Source organism: Ursus americanus, chromosome 3 (assembly GCF_024610735.1).
Source record: "Ursus americanus isolate L20-20 chromosome 3, mUrsAme1.1.p, whole genome shotgun sequence".
Lineage (NCBI taxonomy): Eukaryota > Metazoa > Chordata > Mammalia > Carnivora > Ursidae > Ursus > Ursus americanus.
Genome location: NC_142129.1, coordinates 71,326,698 through 71,343,749, shown reverse-complemented (window position 1 = coordinate 71,343,749; position 17,052 = coordinate 71,326,698). Strand labels below are relative to the sequence as shown.

Here is a 17,052-nt window from a genome sequence, read left to right as displayed (position 1 = left end):
CAGAGAGATCAGAAGGACCACCCAGCTGAGCCCGGCCTAAATTATTTACCCACAAGGGGGGAAAAATAACTAGTTTCAGGTGGTTTCTTACACAGTAATAAATAGCTGCTTTATTAAAGTACCATATTTCTTAATTTTCCAACACAATCCAGATTTTAAATATTCCGTCCCATTGTCATTTGATGTGCCAAATGGATGCCATATTTTTCATTGGAAATCTGGACCTACAAGAAACTAAGTACTAAAATGTGTGCTCTAATGATGGTTGACCTGAATGAATGCTGCTCACCTTCTAGAAGACAAATTATTATCTGTCCATTATTAAAATAAAGTCCTTTTAATCCTTCCAGGGATGCAAATCAAAAGGGGAGAGAGGAGAACAAAAGTAAATGCCTTCTAGCTGCAGAGGTGTCATGGATACTACTCAGTGACATTTAAGTCCAATAAATTCCTAACAGTCTTCCCCATGGGGTCCTTGTCTCGTGACCACTCTTTCTGTCCACACATCCATTGGAAAAGCACAGACACATAAAAGACAAAGAGAGGAGAGGAGTGAGAAAACTGCAGATTGAGGGGCAAAGATGAGTAACTGTTATAATGATACACTGAACAATCACATTTCTATAATATATTTTTGTTTGAATTGCTTCCCAGCTAGACCTCTTTTCAGGGAGATGCTGTGTAATTTCTCTGGTTATGTGATAGAACCAGGATGAAAGAAAATTCACAGGCTCCTGTGGCTTAAAATATAATGGTTGAAAATTGGTGGGTTATTTTTAAAGGTTTTTTTCTTCTGTTTGACAAGGAAAAGCAGAACTATACTCACCACCCCCACTCCTGTCCTTCTCCAAAATAAAGGTCAAATTGCTTCTTCTCTGTTCTTAAAGACATTGCTAAAACAAACCAAAAAAAAAAATCTGATGTAAATGTGTAATAAGTGCTAATATAATGGCCTAAATAGCACCTCCTCCTCTCCTCCTCTACATGAAAACCAACAGATCTAAAACCTCTTAAAATAAAGTATATTCAGATGCTGAAGAAGAAACCAACTTTAAAAAAATCATCTATAATTGAATATCTATAATTGCAAAAACTGTCACTGTAATATCCTCTACCTCATGGAACAGTCATTTGGATTATGTGATCATTTATTTTAACCCCCACTATTTTTGGAAGAGATAAAATTCAAGAATTCATACATTCAGAGCCTCACTTCTAGACACCTAAACTAATTCTACCAAAGTTAGAACTTATTTAAATATTGATTATAAATTAAAATTAAATTATTTCAAAACTTCTAGACTAATTTAGCACTGATAACACTTCTGTTCAAGTATACTAATTAATTTGAGGGGTGGGGAGCTAGTATATATGCTAGAACTATGTAAAGTTTTTTTTTTTTAATGAGACTCAACTCTAAAAGAGGCTATAATCAAACTTCTTAACTTTCTATAGAAAGAAACTAAAAGTCAGAGAGTTGGAATAGCCTGGAGTAGCAGTGCTTGTTACTGGTGATGGTAGTTTAAGAATCAGGCTTCCCGGACATTCAGACCAAAGACCTTCCCACTTTAGCATGTGGACTCGCTCGGGAGTTTGTGTCTACTGTAGATGGGAGGCACCGGCTTCTCCCAGTCCTGAATCCAGCAGCTGCCAAACCTGAGCATAGAGCCTCGGGAACCCTTCAGCCACAGCCCTATCCCTGATATATTAATTCCGATTCTCTGTGGATGGTCAGCGCACTAGTAATATTTAAAAAGTGCTCAGGAGATGCTAATATGTGACCCAGGGCTGAGAACCACCGAAATGGTTTCTCATCCTCAGTCCCTCATCCTCACTCCCCAAATCCCTCACTCCCTTAAATGGTTTCTCATCCTCACTCCCTTAAATGGGTTTAAGTTGCCAGGCTGGCAGTTCCAGCCTCACTTTCCAGAGTTTCTGGCTCTCTTTGGCTCTTTGATACCCTACAGCTCAAGAACCTAATTCTGAGAGCCTAGGCTCTTGGAAATGAATAAACAAGAGAGTGAAGATAGTGAACATTAAAGCACATGGTCTCAGGTACATGCATTACCAGGGACGCTTTCCGTAGACCCATGAGAACAAAAGAAAAAAATACTAAAAAGAACGCTCCATCTGGCTCTACAAAATTAGTATTACTTTCAGGCATTTGCTTCAATGGCTAACCAAGTTCGTAATAGTATGTGTCAACTTGTTTATGGGTTGGTTTCATGACATCGCCCAACCACTTCGATAAAGCCATCATCATCTGTTCACGGGCTCATGAAATGAGAGAAAACACGGCTTCGATTCTCAGACATGATGACAGTGGAGAGAAACATGGGTAGAAAATGTTATATGAAACAAAGGTCGACATCGGTTTAACCATATCATAACAACAACTGTTAGCCATCCAAAGGTACACCTCAACGCATCCACTAATCCTCAGTTCTGCCCCAGTCCTCAAGGAGCAGAGCTAGAGCTGGGTTATTCTGAACCTCAGAGGTAAGAAAGATAAATTTTACTTGTTGGAATAAAATTATAAGCAATGATGGTCTCTTCACGCCTTGCACCTCTCGCTCGACTACTGCAACTGTGTTGGGAAAACTGACGATTCTGTTTTGGCCTCGAGCCTGCAGGTCACTTGCATTTCCAGGTGAAGCATATGCGTAGCCTGGCTAGCTGTAGCGCCACATGTTTCAGTCTGCCTCCCTGCACAGACAGAATGGTCTGCGGGCACATATCAAATACTTGGTATTATATATTCAAAACCCGAACTACCTACTCTAGAAAGGCCACGTCTATGAAGTTGCCCGTCTCAGCTCTCTGTGGAGAACAGTCCAACACACCAGAAACAAGCGTGTTCCATAAGCCTTAAATAGGACTAAGAAGGAAAAAACGTGTCTGGTTTTTATCTTAATGTTCTAGCTTGAGGCATATTCCATAGAACTGATTGTTTTGTTTTTCTGCCTTTGTCACCAATTCTTCTCCAGCACATTAAATCCCACACATGACAAACATGAGTTAATTAAGCATTATATTACAGAGTATTAATATAAATGTTTCAGATGCTCCTCCTTAAACCTCTATGGCATAATTACTATTGCCCTGCAGGAGAAATTAATTTACATTGTTAACAGAAATACTTAGAAACAAACATATTTAAATGTTTAACCATCAGTTCTAAAAGAACAGATTAAAGGAACCAATAGTTAAGTCAAAACACTATCTAGACGGTCCACAGCGTAACGTGAAAAGAGAATATACCACCTCTTGCTATTTCTGTCGTACGGAAAGAGCCTTTCAAAAAAACCTCATCTGCTTTCACTCCAAGAACCAAATATGAATGCTGTCAATATCTTTCTTTACCTTCTTCCAGGCTAATCATGAATATCATCAAGAAGGCATTTCTTCCAGCTCATCAAGCTGCCTCCCTTCAATAGATTAAAACACTTCACAAGCACCAACAAGCAGAGCCAATGTAAAACCATATCAGGGTTGATATGGCTGCAAGTAACTTTCAGCTATTATGTGGTGCATTCTCCACCTCCAATAGAATCATTTAAACCAGTGGCTCTCTACCTTGGCTGCACATTGAAATCATTTGAGAAGCTTTCAAAATGTTTCTGCCCAGCCCTAAACCCCAAGAATTCTAATTTAATTGGTCTAGACGATAGCCTGAGTATCACGAGTTTTAAAAGCTCTCCAGGTGAGTTTAATGTGCAGCCAGGTGTCAAAGCCCATCAAACAAAGACGACCAAGACAAAACCCGTGGACACGAACAGTTGGGTTTACTTAGCTTGCTGCAGCTAGGGGAGACCCTAGGAGAATCCTGGGAGCTTTGCAATACAGGGAAGTTTAGGAGAGCTTCAAATTGGGTGATTTTTTTTTTAAACAGCTGCAGAAAACAGGAAACAGTTCTGGATTATATGATGTCAAGAAATGGGGAGAGTCAGTGATTGAATATCTCTATTATCTTCATCCAAGAGGCAGAAAGATCAGAGCAGAGCTATCATTGATAAAGAACCAAAATCACTCAGAAGGCAAGGTTGTTAAAGATGAGAAGGGAGTGTTAATCATTTTTGTGGTTAAGGCGTGGCCTGGTCATTGCCCTGTTCTAAACGTTGTGTATTTATGTTCTTTGGGGAACACTGTAGACTGGTTTTTAAATAAGGCCAGTCTTCCCTTTCTTTGTTTATTTAATAGGACCTATTTTCATATTCTCGTAAGGTTGAGAAGCACTGATATAAACAAAATTAAAAACTAGCCGAATATGAATGCTGACTGTGACATCTGTCATTCTTTTGAGTTCCAGGGTTAAAATTAGATGATCTGGCTTATTGAACATGTATTTGGTTTCTCCCAATTTTTCCGAGTGAAACCTTCCCAAAGCTGAACCCTTCCAGATAAAAACTCTTTGTTCCCATTCCCTCGATGGAATATCCCATTATGATCCCAAGTTTAATTTAGAAGAGAATATATGCTACATTCCAAAGAAAAATCTTGTGTGAAATAGCTCCTTTAGGTAGCATCACCATTAAAACAGTAGTTCTGCATTACAAAGTTATGTTCTATTTATTCTGTTCTCCACAGAAGCCGCTGTCAATTTTTCGCAATTACTAGCTCAGAACTGCCCTGGTACGCCACTGCACATGAAAATGGAGATTCTTGACAGAAATGTTTTGGACACTATTTTGATAACTCAAAATTCTGCATTCTATGAGAAATCAGAATGTTGGCAATTGCCTATGCTTTAAGCCAAAAATGCCTATGCATATTCAATAGAAATTGGGGTTATTTAACTCTTCTTTGGTAATCTGGCATATCTGTTCTCTTAACAAGCCCACATAATCATAAACCATATTTTACTTCTCCCTGAAAATAAGACTTTTTCAGTGTTTTGCATATGTGAAGACAGGAAGTCATGTTTTTATTTGTAAGAGTGAGAAAAAAAATAAGAGTGAGAAATATATTAACCTCTGATGGTACATCCATAGTGCCAGTTACTCATAGGGAACTCCACTCAGAGTCACCTGATTTATCCGTATTTTCTGCTCCTCTAAGTTACACAGAGATTGGAATAAAAGTTTTCCTCTCTTCACCACGACTGTGTTATTTCCACTGTTGGATGCTAAGGGAGCCAAGAAATGGCACCACAGTTTCCCTACTTGAGTTCTGAACCAGCCAAGAAAACCAAGAGTTAGGGCAGAAATATATTTAAACCCTATACAATCCAAAGAAGCCACATCACAGGTTGGGTTCTCCAAGAGCAGACACTGAAACAGAGTTTGAGTTCAAAATGTACGTAAAGGATCAAAGGAAGGGGAAGAAGCAGGACTGAGCAACAGAAAAAGTCACAGGTGAAGCAGACCCCAAGAAGCCTTGCCCACCCTGGCAGGAAGTTCTGGAGTAAGCATTGCCCCTGAGAGTCCTCCTATATTGAGTTGAAACGTCTGAGCCTCTGCCCGCTCTCCTAGTTCATTCAATGTGGGCTGCCCCGGGAAGGGCATGCTTGAGCAAGGCATCCAGCTCTTTGCAGCCAAGGCAGACCTGAGAAGAACTGGCAGCTGAAGGTGTTGTGCCCACCACCCTCTTCTAGCTGGACAAAAATCCTTCCTTAAAAGGCCTCTGGGGAGCACATCTTCACGTCCACCACATATCATGTTGGAGAATATGGCTAACATATTCAGCAACGGTAGGCTTTTCAGTATGACTGAACAGCACTGTGACATCCCCACATGGGCAGTGTTAAATAATCACAGACCTCATTTATAGAGATGTGCCAAGGAAAACTGAAAGCCTAGAGATACTGACCAGAATATGTAGTTTTCACCAGCAGCTGGCTCTGGGTGAAACAAGAAAAAAAAGGAAGAGTCTGAGACATATATGTTTAATTCCTACTTCCACAGTCTCCAAAAAACATGTCATTCCACAAGCAGGAGTGTGGGAATGGAGATGTGGAGACAGGCTAGGAGACATGCTAATGGCCCCCTCTCTCCTCCACCAGCTGACCCATAGAACTTGACAGTCAGTTAAAGGCAGTACAGTGAGGCTTATTAACATATGTAGGTCTCTAGATTACAATAACTCAAATAATAACTTAAAACTCTCATGTACCCAGTAATCATTTATCTGCATACTTATAAATATCATTCCATTTGCAAGTTTGGAAATCAGGGAATTGGTTTGTTTGGTTGTTTGGGGAGTTGAAATTCAAAATTTTATTCTTATTGTAGTGGCATATAAAAGAATAGATTTACTTCCCAGGTCCCAAATAACATTAACATTTTTTCAGATGTTCTGTACTCTTTTCTGTCTTAATGCAGAAGTCACAGAGGGGATTTTAATCACTCAGTGGCAAAGTGATATATGCTGCAAGTGGCAATTCAGCAGCCAGACTGTTTACCCTTATTCCCCTTTCAGCCACATACTTCTTGACACTATCTAATAACATGGTGCCTCAGAAGAGAAGCTGCCTTGACAGCTACTTAGGACAGGGAGCATCTAGGAACTCAGAGCAGAGAGTCCCAGGAAGACTCAGAGAGCACCGGAAGCAAATGCAAACATGACACCCTTACTTGAAGTGTTGAGGGGGACTCCAAGACTAACCACAGGTTACAGAACATAGATTCTTAAAGAAGGAACATTGAACTGTCAAAGGTATATCAATCTTTTCTCAGTCAGCCAAAGCCAGTTTCTTTTCAGGAATTGACTAGTCCTTCCTCTATGAGGGCATGATAATGAAATGTTGCTAAGGAATTTCATTTTTAAATCAATGGTCAACTGTTTAATCAGGTAAGATCTAATGTCATGGAGATTTACTCGTGGCAAGAAAATATATGACTAGTTGTTGATTTCTGCATGTGCAACTAAGACAAGACAGTCTTTTAGAACTCATTCTAGACTTATGATCTAAAGACTACCATAAGACCATTTCCTAAAAGCAGCCATGTAGAATAATTGCCTGAAAGAGAAATTAACCAAATTAAGGAAAACACAAATCTAAGTTGGATCTGCCTGAGTCTTCCTGAACTTCTAACAATTTTTTTTAAAGTGTAGTCCTATGACCACCTTCTACACAAATACTGCAAGCACTTGTTAAAAATGCAGATGACTAGACCCCACCTAGTGAATATCTATGTAGTATGGCCCAAGAGTCTGCATGTTCAGCAAGTGCCCCAGGGGATTTTAATGCACACTAGGGTTTGAGAAACCCTGTTAGAAACTTCAGCTGGAACAAGGTCAGACACAAAGTCTAGAATCCAAGCTCAAAGGAAAAAATTCTACAAAATTCATTTGGCATTTATTTGGGAACAGTATTTTTCACAAGAGGACACTAAAACTCTTACACATTCAGTAAATATTTTATTGTGTTCCTGCCCATCCAGACACTGTGCTCAATATAATGGATTCAAAATAAAATGCAAGAGTGGAGCTAGTATCATCACACATTATAACTCCTTTTACACTGAATTCAGATCTTAGAGTATGCATATCACTGGGAATTAAAATGTGAATTCAGAGGGGAAAGTACACTTCTCCTGAAGTGGAACTACCCTAAGGTAAGAAAAACATTAAAAACTGTATATAGGATATAATTAAGTGAATGTAGTTCTCTCCAGGGAAAAGAGGGGTGTGGAGGGTAGACAGATGTAGATGTGATGATTTTAAAATACAAAGATCTCTTGAAATAAGAGATCAGAGCTTAGAGTTGATTCCTATCCCAACCAGAATCAGTTCTTTCTGCTACAATCAAAGAGTTGATGAACTTTTGATCTGTCCTTTCTTCCTCTGGAAGCATAGATCTAAAAGCTGTTATCAAACAGACAGGATAAAAGGATAGTATATAAAACACTGTTGATTTTCCACAAAGTACCCATGAACTCTGCTGAAAGAAACTCCAGACATTAAACCTACTCCATACACACTGCCTGCTATGGTCTGAGTGTTTGTGTCCCTCAAAACTGACATGTTTAGGGGTGCCTGGGTGGCTCAGTTGGTTAAGCAGCAACTCTTGGTTTCAGATTGGGTGGTGATCTCAGGGTGGTGAGATCGAGCCCCGCATCTGGCTCCCCGCTGAGCACAAAGTCTGCTTGAGGTTCTCTCCATCTCCCTCCCCCTCTGGTCCTCTGTCTCTCTCTCTCTATTCCCCTCCTTCCCTCGCTCTAAAATCAATCAATCAATCAATCAATCACATCTTTAAATCCTAATGCTCAGTGCGATGGTATTAGGATGTAGGGCGTTTGTGAGCTGATTAGGTTAGGAGGGCAAGGCTTTCATGAATGCGATCAATATGCTTATAAAAGAGGCCTCAACTAGCCCCCTTCCACCATGTGAAGACACACGAATAAGGCTATGAACCAGCAAGAGGGCCGCCACTTGACCATGCTGGCACCTTGATCTTGGACTTTCTAGTCTCCAGGAATGTGAGAAATGTGTGTTGTTTATAAACTACCCAGCCCTTACTTAGTATTTTGTTATAGAATCCCAGAAGGACTAAGACACTGCCACAGCTCGCTAGAAAATTCCTCCCAGCATGCTAGCATAAGCTGAACTTATTCAAGATTGAGGACCTGAAATGGCTTCTATAAAGCTTTGCACAAATACGGTGATGTATGGGAAGCAACTCATACATAGTTTCATTTGACACTCATAGCTTTTGTTTATAAAAAGATTTTACAAAGTATTTGTGTTTATAATTTTGTCCTAGGATCAAATAAAACCCAATTAGATAGCTTTATCAACATCTTACCAAAGTCAAAACAAAGGCAAGCATACACTGAAAAAAAACAGGAAAAAATATTAAATGTTAAAATTAAGTGGTGAAACTATGGTTGATGTTCCTACATTTCTTTAATGTATAATAATGAGAATGCATTGCTTTAAAATTAAAACACTTAAAATTAATCTTTTGGGGAGTTTTTTATGACAATAGAATTATTTAATTAAAAATAAATTTCAAGGTGAAGAGTCTCCAATGGTCATTGTTTCTTTTTGCCTTATTTCCTTTCTTCTTTACAAAAAAATTGTGTTTTACCCTACAGGCTAGATCACCTCTCTGTTCTTTCAAACATTTATAAGCTTCAACATTTTTGCTATAACAAAAAATTCTGGCTTTCCTTTTTCTCTTCTTTTCTATTACAACCCCATAAATTCTAACTACAGTTGTCCACTGTACCTCCCATTATTCTCAATAATCTTGACGAACTGACTTTGAAAGCATATTGCTTTAGCACATTAACTTTTGCTGGGGCACCTTTTTTCCACACCTGACTCTCCTACCCTGCAATTTTATATCCACTCTAACTAACAGTTTGCTAGGTAATAAATTATACATGACATCTGTCTTGTCCTAGTTTTTAAAATCCCTGTAGCCTCTTAAAAGTCTTTTTAATGGCCTCATACCCAAGTCTGGGCCAGCTCTGGTACTTCCTTTATGTAATAATTTTCTGGTTGTCTTTTCTTTAATCTTGGCCTTAATGCTCTACTCTACAATCTTCCTCAGCATTTCTTTCCAGGAGTTGTTTAGGGTTTCTTGTTTGTTCCTTTGTTTTTAAGCCCTTTTCTGCTTCCAAAATTCTTTGTGGTTCACTCCACCAGCCTAGGGCTACTGAAATGTGAACACTTCTCATTCCCTACCAAAATTGGGATGCTTCTACCTACTTAAAATTTAAAAACAATTATACTAAACTATGACATAATCTGTCACTCCCCACACCCAGTTCCTGGTATGAATAAAGGGTCACTCTCACCTAGTCCCTCAGAACATTGCCTACCCGCTTCCCACATCTTATTGTCATTTCTTAGTTTTTGAGTTTACGTTCTCCACTCTAAACTTTGAAATCCAAATGGAAGAGAATGGGATCTTCATGCCCGTATCATCAGTATTTATAGTAACAACTAGTACATGGCAAGTGTTTAATAATTATCTACTAGATAAATATACATTACAACAATACATGAATCCAGAAGCAGTTATGAGAACCCAGCTATCTACTACTAAGCCATATTGAAAGAGATTTGATAAAATATAAAACAATTCCACCCTTCTCATTAAATAATTGTTTTAGAAAATGCAATTAAATATATTTTATATTACAGTACTATCATTAAAAATTGTTCTATGTATGTCAGCTCACGCAATCAATTTATTATTGTTACATTACGTAAATTTATAAATATATTTTTTAAATTTTTTCTCATTTTTAAAAAAAAATTTATGTATTTATTTGAGAGAGAGAGCGGGAGAGAGTGGGAGGGGCAGAGGGAGAGGGAGAAGCAGGCTCCCCACTGAGCAGGGAACCGGAAGTGGGGCTGGATCCCAGGACCCCGGGATCATGACCTGAGCTGAAAGCAGATGCTTAACTGGCTGAGCCACCCAGGCGCCCTGCAATATTCTTTTAATAGAGGTACAATGCCAGGGATTTTTTTTAATTTCTAATATGGTAACTACTAGTAGATAATAACTTACACAAATAAAAGCCCTATGGGGTCCTCAATAACTTTTAAGATTATGAAAGCATCTTGAGACCAAAAAACATGTGAACTGTTCTAAATCATCCAGACCACGGTATCAACGCCTCTTAGTATCTGTTCAAATCCTCCGTGCCTCACTTTTCTCTGGGGACTTTGGCTACTTGTTCCAGCCACCCCTACAGTAACCAGCTCTGTGTGGGGTCTGACTTACCTCACCAGGTGAGACCTGCTGTTACCTCTTGCCTGCACAGGGTACCTCTTGCCTCCCACACAGAGATATCCTGTTTAAACTGAGGCAGTCATTTTTAAGCTATCTTTGATAAACAATCATTTTTTCCCCAATTCATTGCTGACTGACACTTTGTAAATACAATACAAAAGAACTGCTAGAAAAGTGAACAGAAAAAAAAAAGTACATGATAAGACAAGCCCAATTGTTTCACTGTTAGATTCAACAGACATAAAATTACTCAGTCAAAATGCTATGAAAGTTTCTAAACACTTCCTTTCAATTTCTGTACTCATCACAAAGATGCCATCCATAGATCACACTTCAAGTTGTGTTGCACTAAGACATAGGACAATCCAGGACCTGCTCAGCATCCACCCATAACAACCCAGAAATGCAGGAGGTGTTGGACATCTCATGGGTTGACCTTCACAACATATAGGGGATGAGAGCTGACAAACAAGGTCCCGTGACAAGTCAGACATCTTCTCCAACGGTCCCATGGGAAGGAGCAATAGCTACCCATAGCCATGGGTAATTTTATAATGCATCCACCTTCCAGCTCTGCTAACCCTCTACCTCTTACTTCTACTCCCTAGGATGTTGCTCCCCAACAAAGCACTCAAACTTATGCCTCAAGTTCTACTGTCTGGGGAGCCCAGGAAGTGGAAGTCAACATGCTCTTTGCACCTCCCTGAAGCCAGGGGAAAACACAGGAGCAAAGAACATCCAAAATTTCTATTATTCTCCAATTAATGCTGCACATGGCTTGTGCTTTCCTCTTTTTCTACCCCTCGGCCAGCCCATTGCAGCTGCTGCAAATTTAATCATTCCATCTATAGTAGACCCTCCATCCCCCACAAGTCCCTGCACCATATTCCCTTTGTCCTGACACAAACCATTCAGTCACAGGCAAGGCTCATTTGATCTTTTCAATTGACCCTTAAAATTAGCTAGGGTGGTGAATAGAATATTTACTATCATCCTTGTATATGGGCAAATGAGAAACAAAAATGTTAAGTGATTTTTCCATGGACACTCGATAATTTAATGATGAAGTGATGAACAAAGCTCAATGACCCTGTTTGGTTTTCTTTCGTTTTCACATCATTTATATTCTGACAAGAGCAGATGATTCGTCCAGCCAAGATGGCCAACTATCGTAGTGTTATGGCTTCCATGACTAATATTTTAACAGATAAACTACAGTAAAACAAAATATGTGAGTGAAAATATCAGTGACTTGGAGAAAGAGGTCATGAATCCTTAGATATTACATTATTCTGAACACAGTTGGTACCCCATAAATGTATGATAAATGAAAGAATAAATAAATAGCTAATCAATCTGAATTTGGTATTTTTACAATCTACAAGTCTTTAAAATTATTCTGCTGGAATAAAGCCACACACAGATTTCAATCATAGAGACATCTAGAATCCCGTGGATCAAAGGAAATAGTTTTAATTTAAAAGTAGTGCAAAGTTTAGACACACACACACACACACACACACACACACACACACATACACACACACACACACACACACAAATAACACTCAGTCAACAATCAACATGACAGGAAGATTGGACTCATTTCACAGACTAACAGTATAAACATACAAAGTAAATTCCACACTAAATCTCCATCAGTACATATGCATTCATTATAAGGAAATATATCAAGGAGGCTGAAGGCTTGAGAAATGCCATCTATAAAAATTATCTAACACTGGCCTTTTAAATTCTTCTGGCAAATTCTGAGTATGCAGTTGACACCAGAATATATAAGCAAACAACGCAAGCATGTATGAATCCAAATTGGGAGCATTACTAGTCATCTAGTCAGTAGATGAAAATGTCATTCCCTAGTATAAATACAGTTTCATGGGCAATTGGTAATATATGCCAGCTCAGTGAAGGCATTTTCAGACAGCAACTTGAAGGCCCCTGAAAGTATAAAGGCAAAGTACATAATGCCGCTTGAACCAGAGTGTGATCATTCTGACTTGAAATTACTTGAAACGAGAAGTAATATTACATACTAAATAAGTTTTGAAAAATGTACTGTAAAAGTTAAAAGCTTGCTAGCAAGACAACAGGTAGAATTTTCCAAGATGGTAGCAAACCATCCAAACCTGTCCTATCGAATATTGTAGTTACCAGCCATGCGTGGGTATTAAGGTTCGTGCAACTGAGAAACTGAATATTTAATTTTATTTCATTTTAATTAATTCAAAGTTACATTTAATTCTAGTTAATTTTTAACTGCATTTAATTAATGACAATTAATTTAAACTTAAAATCTGATCCTCAGTATAGCTATTAGAAAACTCTTATATATATTTGGAACAACTTGGGTGGGAATCTATTTTTTCCACTGTAAATTCTGTGAAATCTAAATATATATCAAGTGTTTTTCCTGATGAAAGTGTAGTGTCCAAATTAAGCTGTGCTGATCCACTCAATTGTTAGCTACTTGCTGAAAAAGTCAAAGACAAAGAAATAAATAAATAACAGTTTTCTCAAGCACAACACACTCTGCTAAGTACTTACTAAAGATTCAGAAATAATTAAAATCCTGACAACCACATAAAATTTCCCCCTAAAAAATAACAAAATGGTACAGATAAGAAAAGGTCCTGAAAGAAACTCGCTATATGTTTGGTGGTCTTGGCTTAGGTATCAGAATGAACATCAAAATATCAAGGAATCACCAGAGGTTTCCAATATTCTTAATATTAAGTCTCATAATTATACTGGACAAGAGTTCAAAAGGAAGCAAGCCAAGTCATAATGGTCTATCAGTCAACCACATCATTACCCAAAATCTTAAACCACATTACCAGGACTTGAGATGAGGTCAGGATGGGTGAAAAAGCACCCACTTGGGGTTATAGACTGAAGGATGTGTGTGTATTCAGGCCAAGACAAAAACAGAACAAAAGGTTAAAAAGTTGAATGAATTTTTATCTTGTTTTTTAAGTTTAAAAAATCTTGAAAATATCCCACTTTTTTTTTTTAAAGAGTGAGAGAGAGTGCAAGCGCAGACGGGGGGGAGGGGCAGAGGGCGAGGGGAAAAGAGAGTCTGAAGCAGGCTCCACACCTAGGGCAGAGCCTGCTGGGGAAGGGCTCGATCTCACGACCCTGAGATCATCACCTGAGCCAAAATCAAGAATGGGACATGTAACCAACGGAGCCACCCAGGAGTTCTCCACCGCCCCCCCTGCTTTTTTAAGATGCTGCTTCAAACAGCCCTCAAAACTATTTGGAGGATTACACATGAGGGTCTAAACTACATGGCAATAGACAGCAACGACTACAAAGCTTGAAAGAAAACTTAGGATAAAAGCTTTAAAGTGTCGTCCAGAAGGCATAACCTAGGCTCACAAAAGTATCATAAGTAAATACGATTTGGAATGCTCTTTGAATGCAGAGAGCAGGGCATAATGCTGCTTTAATTTACATCTGCTGATCACCATTACAGAAGTTCAGAAGCAAAAGCTTTGCACAGAAGAGCAGCATACCCAAACCTAGAATAACGCGCTCAATTCTGTCTCATGTTCTCATGCCTGGACAGAGGTAAGAGATGGAAAAGAGATGAGAAGTTCAACCAAGATAGCCAAACCTAAAGGGGAACACCAAAGAGATGAGACACCTTCCAGCTAAAAAGATAAGAGATGATTAGAACATTTCAAAGTCTACTTTTAAACTACTAATAAACAGAGACAGTAAATAGCATTTCGTTTAAAAAATACGTTTTAGGCCAATTAAATAATGCATGCATTCAATGAATATTTACCAATGACCCACTTCATGTAAAAGGGGGGCTTCAGTACAGAGAGAAGAAAGGCAAACGAATTGCCTTCAAAAGAGTCACGGTATGGAAAGAACAAGATAACGATTATAGAACGTACTAAATATTTTAATATATACAGCATGGCCATCCAGTCTGGAAACAGATACTACTTTATATGTATTTGAATGTACTATTGATAAATATTTATGCATATTGCCTGCGTCTCACAGACCTTAAGGCCACACTTATCTGTATACCACGTGCTATGAGCCCACTAGAAAGGATGTACCACCCAGCTTCTGAAGAGGAAAAGAGGAGAAATGTCAGGGAATACTTTAAAAGGAAATAATGCTTGAACTTAGAAGGATGATGGAGGAATTTGGGAAGCAGACAATTGACAGAACGTTTCTTGGACGAAAGGATGATATAACAACTGAGATAGAGAATGCACCAGGCAACCAGGAACTTGCTAGAAGTTATTCTATATCCAAGCAGAGTGGGTATACTGACATTTTCTGCCCCATCTTAGGCAAATAGCAGTTCCTTTTTCCATGCAATTTTGTTCCAATTAAACTTTAAGAAAATAATGAAATAAGGAAAAGCGTTACTCATAATTCTACCACCCATAAATACTTACTTTCCTACAAATATAAATATTTTATGGATATATATCTATATCATAGTGACATTTCTACTTTTTACATTTCACTGAACAAAAGCATTTCCCTTTTATTCATAGACAAATTTTATTTTTTCCAATTTTACTAAAATATAACTGATAAAAATTATATATATTTAAGGTGTATAAGATGATGTTTTGGTATATGCATACATTGCAAAATGATTATCACAATCAACATAATTAACATATCCATCACCTCACATAGGTTTTTTTGGTAAAATCTACCTGAAATATTTTCAAATATATAATATAGCATTAGTTAGTATAGTCACCATGCTGTATATTAGATCTCCATAACTTGCTCATTTGTATAATTGAAATTTTGTACACTTTGACTAATATCTCATTTCTCTGACTCCTTCATAGACGTAATTGTAAATGGCTGTGTAGTAATCAGATAAATATAAACGTTTCACTATTACCATTCATTTAGACTCTCTACGATGCTTCTTTATTATAAATAATGTTGTGATGAATAACTTTATACATCACACTTTGTCAGAATTAGAGGTTATCTCCTCCCTGGAGACTAAGTGAAATTACTAGGTAAGGAATATTTTAAATTTTCTAATATATATTATTTCCATAATGCTTACCAGAAAAACCATACAAGTTTACACTGCAAACACACTGAATACACACACACACACACACACACACACACACGTGTATATCTTCCTATACCTTCATCTGCATATTTTTTTTATTTTTTTCCTAATTTGTTAGGCAAAAAGAAAATGCACTCAAATTATATTTTAATTTTCTTTAGTTCTATAATTAAATCTATCAGCCAATTTTTTTCGCTTTTTGAATGTTCCTATAACTCACCCCCATTTATATATTGGGGTGTTGATTTATTTTATGGATTTTAGGCTATCACACTTTGTCATCTTTAGAGCAAACAGGATTGACATTTGCTCTTGAACTTTTATTATGATTCAGAGATATTTTTAAATGTTTTCGTTGTTATATAGTCAGATGTATTCTTATTTCTTCTGTAATTTCACGCCTTGTCTAATATTTGCCTACGTATTCTTCCTTTTCATGGGGTTATCTTTCCTTTTAACTCCTCTAGGTTTTATTGTGATACACTGCCTCACGTGTGTGTCTCTATTTAATGTTTTGAAAGAGCTGGCCAGTGTTACAGCACTCCTTACTGAGTTATGCGGCCCTCCTTTATTGACTGTGATTCTTCCCTTCTTATATATTAAATCCTAGAAAGGATCGGGCAAGGATGGCTGCTTAAGAGCAAGTTTACCATGTCCCACCTTACCCCTCCCCAAATCCTGCTAATATTAATGGCTAACATTCACGCCATACTTACCTGGGCCAGGCACTGTTCCAAGCACCTTACATGTATCAATGTAGTCAACCGACCTTAGGAAATAGGTTCCATTGCCCACTTTACAAAGGAGAGTAACTGAGTTTATGCAACTTTCCCAAGATCACACAGTTAGCATTTGGCAGAGGCCCTGTCAGAAGCCTTCCAGACTCTGGAGTCCTGTTCTTTCTCTTGACTTCCCCAGATCTGTGTGCTTCAGGCACAGAGGCCTTCTTTTCATTCCTGGATTATCCTCAGGATATTATCACCCCTGAATCTTAGAACATCTCTGCTCTCAGCCTAAACCAATTCTTTTTAACAGATCATAGAAATTAAAAGCTGGGCTTTAAAATCACACAGACTTGGATTTCTATCTCAGTCCTGCTGTCTACTAATTATATGATTACGATGATCAGTTTTACATGTCAACGGAGTCAGATTATTAAGTCAAACACTGATCTCAAGGTTGCTGAAAAGGTATATTACAGATGTGATTAAAGTCCATAAGCAGTTTCCTTTAGTAAAGGAGATTATCCTAGATCATGTGGGTG

General features: G+C 38.1%; 1 long non-coding RNA gene across 3 annotated transcripts in view; it reads right to left on the bottom strand.

The window, feature by feature from the left end:
• LOC123789316 (uncharacterized) overlaps positions 1-17,052 on the bottom strand; it is a 345,463-nt gene that overhangs the window by 204,171 nt on the left and 124,240 nt on the right. For 2 of the 3 annotated variants that reach the window (XR_015724028.1, XR_015724027.1), the window contains one exon: positions 827-893. The exons of the other annotated variant lie outside the window; for it this stretch is intronic. This is a non-coding gene — a long non-coding RNA (uncharacterized LOC123789316). The remainder of the gene's footprint in view (positions 1-826; positions 894-17,052) is intronic. 3 annotated transcript variants of the gene reach the window in all.